This window comes from Camelus ferus, chromosome 1 (assembly GCF_009834535.1).
Source record: "Camelus ferus isolate YT-003-E chromosome 1, BCGSAC_Cfer_1.0, whole genome shotgun sequence".
NCBI classification, from domain to species: Eukaryota; Metazoa; Chordata; class Mammalia; order Artiodactyla; family Camelidae; genus Camelus; species Camelus ferus.
This window is the reverse complement of record NC_045696.1, coordinates 99,816,529-99,831,067: the sequence shown is the minus strand read 5'-3', so window position 1 is coordinate 99,831,067 and position 14,539 is coordinate 99,816,529. Positions and strand designations below refer to the sequence as shown.

At 34.5% G+C, this 14,539-nt stretch overlaps 1 long non-coding RNA gene across 1 annotated transcript in view; it reads left to right on the top strand.

The window, feature by feature from the left end:
• Positions 1-1,799: 1,799 nt before the first annotated feature.
• Positions 1,800-14,539, top strand: part of LOC116665833 — a 275,746-nt gene continuing 263,006 nt past the window's right edge. Inside the window, exons 1-2 of the long non-coding RNA XR_004322555.1 lie at positions 1,800-1,873; positions 3,356-3,463. This is a non-coding gene — a long non-coding RNA (uncharacterized LOC116665833). The remainder of the gene's footprint in view (positions 1,874-3,355; positions 3,464-14,539) is intronic.

Genomic DNA, 14,539 nt, shown 5'->3' with positions numbered 1-14,539 from the left:
AATTCTTTTATGTATTTATTAAGATTTGAGCTTAGTTATTTCAAAATGTAAGCCTGTTAGACTATAATAATGATCAATGTCATTGCCAGAAAAATATTTAATATATTTTAATAAAAATTAAGTAGACATTATATCCACTGATGTTTTGATTTTTGGAAAACAGGGAAACAAACCTTGTTTGCTGCCTGCTGGTTTGTTTATATATGCAAATCTTTATACACACAGAACAACCTAGCTGCCTTCCACAATCCCATAAACGTTTTGCTGTTTTATGAGATGTTTGTAATAAATGTGATTGATGATTTTTTTTACAATTGCCTATTAGAAATACCCTATTTTGTGATTAAATACTTAGGGATAACCCAATTCCAAATCACAAGATTATAAGCTAAGAATTGACATGGATGGCAAAATACATATTTAATCTATTATTTAAATGTACTTGTATATTTATTTTAGAGAGTATTTTTTTCTAGCTGACAGAGATTTTTGCATTCCAATCAGTTGCAAACCTGTCTAAGGATACTGCTAGTGTGGCTTGGGGCAGGGAAATAGCTTTAAGCTGCACACACATATAGTCACAAGGGTGAACAGCTATAATTATATTGGAGTGCATCCAAGAAATCAGCTATTCTGTTTACACTTACTGCCTCTTCAAATTTATGTGTACCTCAAGCAAACCTACTGTAAATTGATTTTAATACTAAAAATTGTTGACCTTAATAGTACAGTTTATTGACTATTTTTTGTTGCTACTATCTTCCAAAAATCTGAAATTAAGGTAAACATCAATAATAATTTAGTATAATTTCAAACTATTGCTTTCCTCTTTAAGATTTAAAAAGTCTATTGGCTTAACATCGTCAAAGACAATTCATGAAAATATAAAAATAAAGTCTCACTCTAAGGTCCTTTAAAACTAGGATGATCTATGGCAGACTGCAATTAGAACAGACTCCTTTGAATTAGCCTGAAAACAGAGTTTGGTTTATGTCCAAGCATCCATTCTAGGCTGGACTTAGAATGAGTGAAGGTGAATTTTGAATTACTCAAGTTTTAGATGATATAAAAAGGAGTGTCATATTTGTCCAATTATTTGTGAAAGATTAATTTTTATCTTTTAGGCCTGTGAGGTCTTCCAAATTTTTCTCTTTTTTCAATTTACCTTTAAACAGGTACATGTTGATCAGGGCCATGGATAAAATCCAATAGCAACCTTTGGGCTCCCTTCAGGTAATACTTTGGAATTTCATCCACTTGGCGTAATAAGGTGGATGGAGAAACACTTCCCTTTTTAGGTGTGTGTTCCAACCCAGAAACCAAATTGGGAGCCTGAGGGAAGGACGGCTTTGGCAAGAAATAGGCCAGATGATTAGTCTATGCGGAAAGACTTCTGTGGCTGATTCTAATCAACAGGATTTAGAATCTACAGTCATGGGTAGTAATATTTCTTTTCCAGCTTTATTCAGATATAACTGACACATAGCATTGTGTATGTTTAAGGAGGACACCATGATGATTTGATACACGTATATACTGTGAAGTGTACATCACAATAAGGTTACTTAACGTACCGTCTACCTCATGTAATTACCATTTTGTTTTGTTACAGTGAGAACATTAAAGCTGTACTCTCATTGCAACCTTCAAGTATACAATACAGTAATAAGTTTTATTCCCCTTTTGGATTCCGCTGTTTTGCATAAATCTTTTTGTAAGTTACTAACCAGGAAGGTCAGCAGCAACAACAGATAGGAGAGTTTTCATGTTAAATACGTTTCCATTTCCTTTTAAGTGACAGAAGATTATGCCCTTTGTTTCTATGTTTACTAAGAGGATATTCCTACACACTATCGTGGAAGAAGAGCTACCAGTAAGTTAATATGTTCTTTGCACACCATAATCATTAATTCAAGATAATATCGTGCTAAAGGGCATTGCTTCTGCTTGGTTTTGAAGCCACTCCTGCCATTAACCGTCTCAGTGACTAAGGCCAGTTACTTAACCTCTCACGGCGCCAGCTTCTTCATTTATAATTCAGTAAAATAGTAGAATCTGCATTATAGGGTTGCTTTGAGGATTAAAGTTGCAATGCATGTCTAGCATAGTAAAGGTTAGAAACATCTTCCTTCCCAGAGATGGTCCAGGGTATTAAAGATAGCGACATCTTCTCCCTGTCTCCGGAGAATATTTGAGGATATTCCTGTGTTAAGAGAAGATTTTTTTTTCTCCAGAGAGGAAGTTAGGCAAATCACTAGCAGCCTTACAGAAGGTCAGTTTCCTGATTTAAGGTTCCTCTTCTATAATGCACCACATTGCATGTGCAAGTACCATCTGGCCCCTAATATGTTGTCCTATGGAGACTGGGGTTTGGGGAATAGACACAAAATGTTGCTGTGGCTGCTGCTTTTTTTTTTTTAAACTTTTTTTTTTCTCGAGTTATAGTCATTTTACAATGTTGTGTCAAATTCCAGTGTAGAGCACAATTTTTCAGTTATACATGAACATACATATGTTCATTGTCACTTTTTTTTTTTTTTTGCTGTGAGCTACCGCAAGATCTTGTACATATTTCCCTGTGCTATACAGTATAATCTTGTTTATCTATTCTACATATGCCTATCAGTATCTACAAATTTTGAAATCCCAGTCTATCCCTTTCCACCCCCTGCCTCCTTGGCAACCACAAGTTTGTATTCTATGTCTATCAGTCTGTTTCTGTTTTGTATTTATGCTCTTTTTTTTTTTTTTTAAATTCCACATATGAGCGATCTCATATGGTATTTTTCTTTCTCTTTCTGGCTGATTTCACTTAGAATGATATTCTTCAGGAGCATCCAAGTTGCTGCAAATGGTGTTATGGTGTCAGGTTTTATGGCTGAATAGTATTCCATTATATAAATATACCACATCTTCTTTATCCTGTGGCTGCTGCTTTTGCTTCTAATAATAAACTGTTTTTGTCTCTGATGCATAGGCTTCATGTATGTGTGTATACATACACACAATGTAAGTGTATGTATACTGTACTTAATGTACAATGTGTAAATATATACTCTATATAATATATAATATATATGTGAAACATATTTATTAGCTTACATGTAGGGTGCATTTTAAGACCCTACACAGTTTCTGACCCTAGCAGTCCTTGTGGCAGAGACTTACTGTATTATATATTTTCTAAATCCATCCCCTTCCCTCCTCAGAACTCAGCTAATCTGCATTTTCTAGTTTCTTGCATATAAATGTGGCCATGTAATGAAGTATTACCAATGGGCGATGAGCAGAAATGCTGAGAAAGTTAAGAGCAGATAGGTCTTATCTGTGCACTCTCTCGTCTCCTTTCCTGTAGACACGGAAAGCTATGCTGAAGATGGTAGCCTGTCAAGATGGAAGGATCTTGAGGACCACACTCACCCTGACAACAATATTGGACAGTGATATGGTCAAGCAGTAAGTGGTAAGACACTAAAATCTTGAGATTGCTTGTTGTAGAAGTTAACCTCCTCTGACTTTAAAGTTCTGATTTAAAAAATCTCATTGGTCTCCTCTGCAGAACACTAGTAAACAAATTCATTATTCTGTCAGTTGATAAGCAAGGAGAGACATCATATATGTTACTTTTATGTACCAAGTGTACTTTAGGGTAACTAAATTAATGAGGAAGAATTTCTCTGTTAAGATGGAATTTATTAATGATAGATTTAGAATATCTAATTATATTAATGAATTTTAGTTAGTTTTGTAAGGATATTGTAATATTTTAAAATATAGCCCTTATGCTTAGGAATAAATATTGAAGTATTCATGGATGGAAAAAGACTAGCTTCTTTTTCTAAAAAAATAGAATGAATACTGAAAAAGAGTTCTTCCAATTGGGCATTAAAGCACTCTACTAAACAAATATTCTTCCTGAAGGTATATAAAAAATAAAACTGAAGAATTACTTAAAATGAAATTTTGGAAACTATAACAAAATAAAAATGAAAAAAGTTTTAAATTAAAGTAAATGCATTGAACGCCTAAATGAAGAATGTACAGAAAGAAAAACAAATCCAAATGAAGTAAAAGGAAGTGATTAATAAAGGTAAAAGTGGAATAATTAAGTTAGAAAAGAGATAAAATGCAGAAATAATAAGTTCAAAAGTTTTCTAAAGTAACTGAAAAGATAAGTAAATCACTAAACAAACATACAAACAAGTAGAAAAGTACACTTATATTACATTAGAAGTATGTATATAGTACATATCATATAAACACATATATGTACACACACACATATATATGATTTGTTTCAGGAATGGAAGGTGTTTCAATATTAAGAAATACATCATGTAATTCATATTACTTGAGTTAAAAAGACAAATCATAAATTATCAAAAAATTTATTACCTAATTTACTATTTTATTACCTAAGAAGAAAAAAAAAACTTGGTTAGTAAAATATCCTATGAAAAGTTTAGAAGGGCAATAGAAGTTTCCCAATTAAAAAAAATTAAAATTACCAGGATTGTGTGGTATCAAATGTGGTGAAAAGCTCCCCAATTCATTTAATAAAGCAAAGATCCCTAAATGATTTAATAAAGCCATAATTACCTCTATATCAATACTTGAGCAGCTAGTAAAAGACAAAACATACAAATAAGCAAACAAAAACCACTCTAGACCAATCTCATTAATCTAGGCATAAAATTCTAAGTAAACTTCCGGGAAACAAGACTGGGCATGATAAAATAAATGTATACTACACAATTAATATTTATGTCAAAGCATACAAAGATCTTTAAATATCAGGAAATCTTTCAATCTAGTTCACAATATTATTCAATCAGCGAAGGAAAATCATACGATTATTATTGATACTTGCTAAAAAGTAAGCCATTCCAAATAAAATTGCTGGTAAAATAATACAAGAATAAAAGGCAACTACTTAAATATCACAGAGACTGCCAAAATCAGCAAGCATCATTGTAAATGGTGGAATGTTAAAGCTACTTCTATGAAAAACAGAAACAGGGCACAAATAGTTTTCTCCCTTATTATTCAACATTGTTTAAGAGGTTTTAGTAAATACAATGAAATAGGAAAATAAAATAATCATTGTAAATACTATCTCTATAAACAGATACCAGTATACATGGAACCTTTATGATAAAGTGGATATTTCAATTTGGTGGAATACAAAGGATTAATTTACCAAATGGTAATGATGAGCACACGATCCATCTGGGATGAAAAACAAGTATTAAGATAGACTAAAATTTAAATACATAAATATAATAAATATTTTAGAAAAAATTTAGAAGCTATCAGGGAAAAGCATGGAATTATTCCTTACTTCTCTGTAGCAAGAAAATCTAAATTATAGTAATATTGTTATATCATTTGGTGCACTTCATATTGGGAAATTAAATCAAGTGGTAACACCTGCTGCTCTCAGTGATGTAGTATTCTCCTCCCTTGCTGATGGAAACATGAATTGTTACAGCCCTCTTGAAAAAGATAAACAGATCTTTATACTAAGCAATATGGCTCCTGGGACTGTATACCAAATAAATTAAAGTACAAATATGAAAGTATTTTTTCACAAGCATGTCTATTACAACATTCTTCTGGTAAAAAGTAGAAAAAAGTGAGCCCTCATCAATAGCAAAATGATTGAATAAATGTTTCTATATATATGGCATGATTTTCATACAATAATGTATCTATCATCCATATTATTATACAGCATTTAAAAGAAGAAGGTAATTTTCACATTAAATGAGGAAAATAAACATGAAATTGAGCAATGGGAAAAATATACTATTTTATAGCACAAATAACAAAAACGTCTATGTTTAAGTACTTACCATATCTATCATCTACCATTTATCCATCTCTATCATATATCTAGGTATATGTATTTCACTATATAAGCACCACAGAAGGCATGAAAATGTACACAGTGGGTCTTTAAAACTGGTTGGTCTGATAGAAAATAATGTATAGAAGAGAGGGTAAAAAAAATCATCATCATCAATAATAGTAAAGGCTGCCTGATACATATGATGCTTTAAAAGATGTATGAATCAGCCATTAAAGTGTTAATAGTGATTATCTTAGAGTAGTAGGTGTTCAACTGAGTTTTACCTTCTTTAAATCTTTGGATAGTCTTTTACTTTTTATAATGTGGACATGTTTTCTCACAATCAGGAGAACTTTCAGCTCTTAAATTTATGGGGGGAAGAACAACAATCCTCTCTGAGAAAGGCCTAGGAACAAAAAGTTTATGTTAGCATGACAAATAGAAACTAAGAACCCTTAGAACCAGAAGTGCATAACCCTCTCTAAACCATGAGTATAGAAAAGGTACCAAGGTCCAAAGACTCACAGGACAGAGAGCTAGGTATTTCCGGGAGAAAGATACACGATTGTCGAATCGTGATGTGCTACACTTTACATAATTAAGATCTTCTTATCATTAACCATCATCTGTAACTAAACTCACCATGTAATTCACTCTGCAATAAATGAGGAGGCTGCTTATGTCTGCACAAGCCTGCCATTCAGTGGGAGTTTTCCTTCTCCGGCATTTTTAATAATAATTAAATGTCTTGTGATGTAAACCAAGGTGAAACAGAAAAAAAATCCCATGTCTTAAATCACAGAGCACAAGTCTATATTCTGACATGAAGATAAATAGTGTATTTTGAGGCTGTTAGGTATGCAGTTTCTCCTGCAGCATTTTACTTCTGAATTCGTCTCCTTCCACACTATAACTCACCCATTTCCTCCTTCTTCTTTTCTTTGTTCATTCTTCAACTAAATGTTGGAGAAAGGTAGGGAGGCTCTTTAATTTAATCTCTAGTGCAGATCTCTCCTCTGAGCCTCATAACTCTTTATCCAAAATTTTATATGACATATATTCTTGGGCACTTCAAAACCCAGTACACCAAGAACCTAACCGATGATCTCTCACTCCATTATCCACTCCCAAATCTTGTCTTTCTCTAAGATTCCCAGTTCCAGTAAGTGGCATCACCAATTGAACAAGCTAGAAAACTAGCGGTTATCCTTGACACCATTTTTGTCACCCTCCCTCACATTCCACTAATTGACAGTTCTTTTGATTTCTTCACTTAAACAGCTCTCAAATTAATCTATTTCTACTCTATCTGCCCTTCCAGCACCCCGTGTTAGTCCACATTGTCACATCATCATGCCTGAACTACTGTAATAGCCACCTAGCTGGTACCCTCTTTATTCTGGAACCTCTGCAATGTCAGTAATTTTTTCTTATACTTATAATAAAGATCCAAATACTTCAATGGCCAACAGGACTGCACACATACTGGCCCTCAACTCTCTCTCTGGTCTCCACTTAGGATACTCTTTGATCCCTCTCTCAAAACTTCAGACACACATTTCTGTCTCTGCTTCAGATGTGCTTTGCTGTCTCCTGCTTCAAGACCTCCTTCTATGCCATTTTCCCTTTCCCTGGGAATACTTCCTAACCCCTCCCTCCACCCAAATACACAAAGGAGCTTCTGTTCACAACTCAGAATTCGGCTGAAATGAGACTTCTCTGTGCTTATGCCCTAGCACTTTTCCTAGTTTGTATTCCTGTCTGGAATGATTACTCGGTTAACATTGTCACCCTCCCTCCTAGAAGCTGTAAGTTCTACAAAGGCAGAGTCTCTGTCGCTTTTAATCACCACTGTGTCCTCTATACCCCACACAGAGCTCAACACAAAGGTGGTACTCAGTACATACCTGCTGAATAAATAATATTGAAGTTCCTGAGCGAAGTTTTGTATCTTAACTACAGCTGTGTATTTCCCCACACCTAGGTTAGGGGCTTGCACTAAATAGGTGTCAGTCGCACATAATTAATGTCTCATCTTTAAAAAATTTAGCAAGAAATTATCATTTGCTTTACAAGCACTATATATTAACCTAATCATTTCTGTCCCTTTTAAAAGCTTCAAATGAATGAAATCAAATAAAGACCCTCATATATAAGGACTATAAATAACACATTTCAATAGTAATACATATTTTCTTCAAGATTAATTTAAATGTGAACTAATTTGTCCCTATAAAAATAAGTCAGTTTAGACTTAACATATTAATTTCAGAAGGCATCAGATCAAATTTACTAGGTTCATTAAGCATAGGGAATTAAATTTCAGAAATTGGTATTTCTTACTAATAGATGCCAAGAGTAATATTTAGCAGCCTGTCAAATATGTGCTTATTTATCATGTAAACTGACATTAGAGATCATAATAAGTAAGTAGTTTTCTATAGCTTTTTTTTCAGACTCACTAAGGGTTTATATTTAAAACTTTAATAAAACTGCTTATCACCTAAGCATGACCCCTCTCTAACTCCACCTATACAAAAACCTCAGACTATCACTGAATTGTTCCATTACCAGCCTTGATTCAAGCTATGTCTTGACTGAGTGGATTGCTAATAGATGGTATTACTTACCAGGAAGCTACAAATATTTATATAAGATTGGTTTCTCACATAAGAATACCCAGAATTATTGATGAGTTTTTCTTTCGTTGCCTGGGTTTTGTGACATATGCAATGTATGCAGCAGAAATTATTTTTGTTGGTATATTTTCCAATAAGTATTTTCCAGGAGTATTTTGACACATGTTAAGGTGACTCTGAGATTGCAAGAAATTAAAGTAGCTGCAAGTAGAAATTTTATTTATGTTTAAAAATAGAGGTACAAGTAGTAACAATGCAAAGGCACTACTGTTACAATAACTAAAAAGCATAAGTAGGCAATAGGGTTCAGTCACAACACTCATATTTGCCGCCCTGGTTCCTTTAGTTATTTCCTTCATAGGAAGCTGTGAGCTGTACTCTGAAATGCTGAGTCAGGTATGACTTCTCTGTCTTCCTATGAAGCAGTTGTTTTGACTTTGCATATGTTGTCTCCTTTTCACTGAACTTCTCTCTTTCTTTTATTAGTCATTGCCTCTATCTAAAATAATTAGAATTTACTGCCTACTGAATATAGGCATCTTTTCATTTACCACGTCTGAATCAATGCATTTCAAACAACAGTCAGTCTGAAGACTACAGAATTTTAGAAAACAACAACAGATTTCATAAAGATCTAGCCAATCAGCCTATATAATTTAGGATTGGTAAATGTAACTGCACCTAAAAATAACAAAATGTAGTCATGGGGGTTTTCAAGCATCCATTCTCATCCAAGATTTTATGGTGTCAGAGAGAATCTGATGACTGTGTTTCATCATTCACTGCTTAGATGAAAGCCATGAAACACGGTGGAGGAAATTGGTGCAAAAAGTTTAAGAAATGAAATGCATATGAAATGAAATAGAGTGACAGACCTTCTTAGTGTTTAATATAGTCTACTGAATAGTAAGACTTTTTCTTTTTTTTTTTTTTGAAATCATTGTTTAGAAATGTCTCTTCCCAATAGCATTTGATTAACTTTATCAGACTTTTTAGGTAAATAAGGAATGAGACTCAGTAGAAGATGTTCAATTTCAGTAGCTGTGTCGGTTGTCAATGGTCAACCGTATTTTTTCTTACTGCTTTGATAGATGCCCTAGACTGCAGTGCGATTGTTCATTTCCACCTTTGGTAGTTAGCAGGAAGTGTGTTTGTGTGTGTGTATGTGCGTTTTGAGGAAGGGAAGTGGACTTTTAAAGTCTGGGAATATATACTTTGTGGTTTCCATGTAAAATGTCCTCATATCTTGCTCAGTGGAAAATTTTTACAGTAGGAAAAAATTTGGAATTTAGGAATCACCTAAATTGTTTTCATGTCGAAGACAGGAAAAAGAGTTATCTTACTATTTTAGGTCATGCCTTGTGTCTGGTTTGGGACAGATACATACCCAGGTGTCCTCTTGTGAAATAGTTTTGTCCACACAGTCACCTCTAGGACACTCAAATTATTTCCGCCTTTTTTTTTTTTTTTGAACATAATGTAGCATAGTGGAAAAAGCACAGCAATGGACTAAGAAAGACCTGAGTTTGGATCCAAGTTCCACCACTTAATAGTTGTATGAATTTAGATTTGTCATTTATCTCCTTGAGTCCAAGTTGCCTCGTCTATAAAATGGAGGTTAATGATACTTCTCTTCAGTCTTACATTAAGGTTTAGTACTAATACATATACCGAGCATACAGTGAGGAATCAATTATTTTACTGTTATATTGATCACTTGAGAAAAAGGCCAGTTTTTGTAGGGTTCTTGGATGATTGTCACATTGATTACAGAAGCATTCCTACAATGTACCACAGCCTCCTTCTCTTGGACTGTTAGGAATCTTTCCTGCTTTGTCCCCATCTGTTACCACTGTGGGTTTCATTTATTATCTGTATGTATATGAATATGTGTGTGTATGTAACAATCACTGATTTCTTTATTACTCAGCTAGAGAAAGGAAGATACTGCTTCTTTAGATAGTACAAAAACCTGGCCACATATTGGTATAATAGTTTTTTTTGTTGTTGTTTGACTGGTAATGTAGTCTATGAGAATGCAAAAAGAACCTATTTTAGATCTCAGTATTTAAATTTTGAGAATATTTGTGAATTCAAATACATCTTTTATATCATTTCAAGTACATTTTTTTTAGTTATTCTCTACATCTTTTAGATCAGTTATTCTCAAGCATTTTCTTGTTTGGACCCAAAATACTATTCCTACTCCCCTAGAATGACCTAAATATATTACTATTTTTGATGGAAAATTATATAGATGAATTGATGTAAACAATTCTTTGAGTGCTTATTATATCAGCCTTCCAATTGATATTAGGATAGATCTTAAGATTTTAGAAGTAGGGAGTTTGTGGAAAATAGCAAAAGTCAACCAATTCTAGGTGCATGCATATGAATTAACTCCTAGGGAAGGTTAAGATTTTTGGTCAGTTTATTAGAATTTCATGAACTTAAAGCCAAGTCTTGAGATATGTGGAATTTGATAACCAAATAAACGTTTCCCTTTTTCTTATACAGTGTGAAGCATCACACCCTCCACCTCTACCCAGTGCCTTATGAAATAATTCATTAAGAAAATCTTACAGAATTTAAGCAATCTTACAGGAACAGCATGATGAAACAACTTCCAGCAAAATATTTTTCCAACAACCTGCATGTAAACCAGCATTCTCTTACATTACAGTGGAACTTATGGGCTTCCATCCCTGCCACTTCACTGAAACTGCTTTTGTTAAGGCGACCAATAACTACCACATCACTAAATCCAACGGTTGTTTCTTTCTGTCCTCATCTTATTTGACCTTTCAGTCTTTGACATACTTTCTTCTCTCAACTTCTGAGTCTCCTTTTTAAAGTCGTCCTCTGTTAGTCAGTCTCCATATTCTGAAGGACCCTAATGCTCCATCCTGGGTATTCCTCTTTTTTCTAAATATCCCTTTTCTTAAGAGACCTTATGTAGTTCTGTGACTTTAAAAATACTATCCATATTCTGATCATTCCATGTATATATCCTAGGCACTGATATCACTCCTGAGTTACAGACTTACATATCCGTTAGTCCTCTTGACATCTTCACTGGGATGTCAGATGGGCAGCCTAAACCTAACTGGTCCCTAGAGGGTTCCTCGGCTGTTCTTCCTGATAGCAGTTGATGGAACCACATCTACCAGTAGTTCAGGAAAAAATCCCGAGTCAGTGTTTATTCTCTTCTTTCTCGCCACACAAAGTCTGCAAGACATCTGATACTCTTGTAACCAAATATATCACAATATCCATCTCTGCTTTCTATTTTCAATGGTACAATCAGTTACCTCTCCCATACCTGCTTCCACTGTCTCCCACCCCCAAATCATTATCTGAAGAGCATCCAGGGTAATCTTTTTACAACGTGAAGCAAATCATGTAATTGTACTTCATAATGCGTTTTAGTGGCTTCCCATTTCACTTAAAAAGTGAAAACCATTTACTGTGCCCTAGTTCTCTAAACTCATTTATCCTCTCCTGTCTTATAGATAGGCCAAACACCTTGCTTCTTTTTGTTCCAAGAAAAAGACAAATGGATTCTAATATCAGACCACTTGGCCTAAAGGATCTATCTTTCCCATCTTTGCATGACTGATTCATCTAATCACTGAAGATTCAGCTCAAAAATCATCTCCTCTCCATAGAGAGAATGTCTATGACCATCCATTTAAAACATTTCCCCCCACAAGTAAACATCACTGTCTATCACATAGTCCTTGTTTATTTTTCTGAGTAAACTTCATTAACAATTGAGATTAATTTTTTATTTGTGAGAAATGCACTGAGGGAAATTGTGGCGACATGGCCTAATTAATGTGGGGACCTCAACAGAAGGCACTAGTGGCTATCTCATAAGTCACAGAATTTCTCAGGAAACCCAAAAAGCCCATGGAGAACCAAAATGGCCTCCCCTGACAACTCTTTTAGCCTGTTTAAGGATAAACAGACATCTTGATGGTTTTCAGCCAGTCAGCTTGTCCAAGATGTAGAAAACCAAGAGGTATCAAGACTCTCTATTCTACACACTATCTGTGGTTTTGCTTTTATTAATACAGTCTTTGCCTTTGTTAAGAGAAACAATCTATACAGGATTGATCTCCCTCAGAGTATCAACTATACTATAACTAAATGTCTCTGAGTTATTCTTTGACACTTTTTCCTGGAGGTCCCACCAAAATTTGCATACTTAAGCGCATCCCTGGGGCTGACCAAGGCACATAGCTTGAGTGGTACTTCTCTGATGAGTCCCATGTCCAGTGATCAAGCTCTTTGGATCTTATGCACAGAAGCTGAGTCTTAGTCAAATCTGATTCAATTTTTTTTGACACAGCCATTTTATTCCTTCTGTTAGTAGCAGTAATCTTGGGAAACTTAATGTGTGTCTTTTGATCATTAGGTCATTGTTTCTATTGAGACAACTTTCTGTTGTCTGTATTTGCTTTTGACTGACACCTATGAAGATAGAAGGAAAGAAATGGGGTTTGGTAGGAAGACTCTGAGACTGCAGTGCAATTCCAGGAAAGCTTTATCATGCTGATGGCTAGAGTCATCAGTTAGAAGGGCCATGCATCCTGTAGTAATGGACCGGGACTGATAGCCCCGCTGTGCTCAGACAAGCTAGAAGCAGCCTGTGGGAAGCTTGGCATCTATAAATGCTGCAGTAGAGCCAAAGGGGCACCCAGATGGTATTGAAAAATTCTCAGTCACCTGGGTTACCACCTATAGAATTCGTTTTTTGTCTTACTTCCTACAAACTAATAAAAATAAAGACCTACATTGCTTTCTGTTTCTAAAGAAAGTTAATCTTTTGACCACTTAACAGCTGCTCAGAATCTAGGCATGTCCCATCCTGACTTGACTGATATTTCCCTAAACAATCCTATTGATAATGGTATTGTTTGTTGATGTATCTAGGAGTGAACTTGATGGGTCACAAAAAAGGTATTTATTTAGCTCTCATAGGTCATATTAAATTGTTTTCTGAAGCAGTTGAACCAATTTCCACTCTCACCAGCAATGTATGAAACCTTCATTTAACCTAGTTTCTAGCAACGCTTGGTGTATTCTGTCTTTGAAATTTAAGATGTTACGGAGGATATGCAGTGATATTTCATTGAACTTTTAAGAATTGTCCATTTCCCTGATGACTAATAAAGCTGAGTACCTTTTCATATATTTATTGGTTACTTGAACATCTTATTTTGTGAAATGGCTATTCAAATATTTTAAGAATTTTTGATTTGAATTGTCTTTTCCCTATTGATTTCAAAGAGTTCTTTATATACTCTTGGCTATGAATTCTTTGTTGGATATATGTATTGGCAGTATCTTTACTCTCTCCAGGTTGCCTTTTAAAAAAATTTGTGACTTCTCTAAGAGTAGTTTTAGGTTCACAGCAAAACTGAGGGGAAAGTACAGAGATTCCCCCCATACTCCCAACCCCCACACATAAATAGCCTCTCCCATTTTCAATATCACCCACCAGAGTGGTACATTTGTTACTCGTGACATACTACATTGATACATCTTAATTGCTCAATATCCATAGTTTGCATTATGCTTTATTCTTGGTGCTGTAAATTCTATGGGTTTGGACTAATGGATAATGACATGTTTATATCATTAAAGTGTTGTACAGAGTATTTTCACAGCCCTAAAATATCTTCTGTACTCCACTTATTTAGCCATTTCCTACCCTCAACTCCTGGCACCTACTGACCTTTTTTATTTTAACCTTGTATCCTCAACCTTCATAATCACTTATTAGTTCCAGGAGTCTTTGTTAATTAATTCAGATTTTCTAAATAGGCAATGATGTCAGCTGTGACCAAAGGCAGGTTTATTTTTTCCTTCCCAGTCTGAATACCTTTTATTTCCTTTTCGTGTTTTATTGCATTAGCTAGAACTTCCAGTATGATGTTGAGAAAGCGTGATAAGAAGGGACATCCTTGCCTTGTACTGATCTAAGTGGAAAAGCTTTACATTTCTTATTATTGAGTATGATGTTAGCATGTTGGCTGTAGAT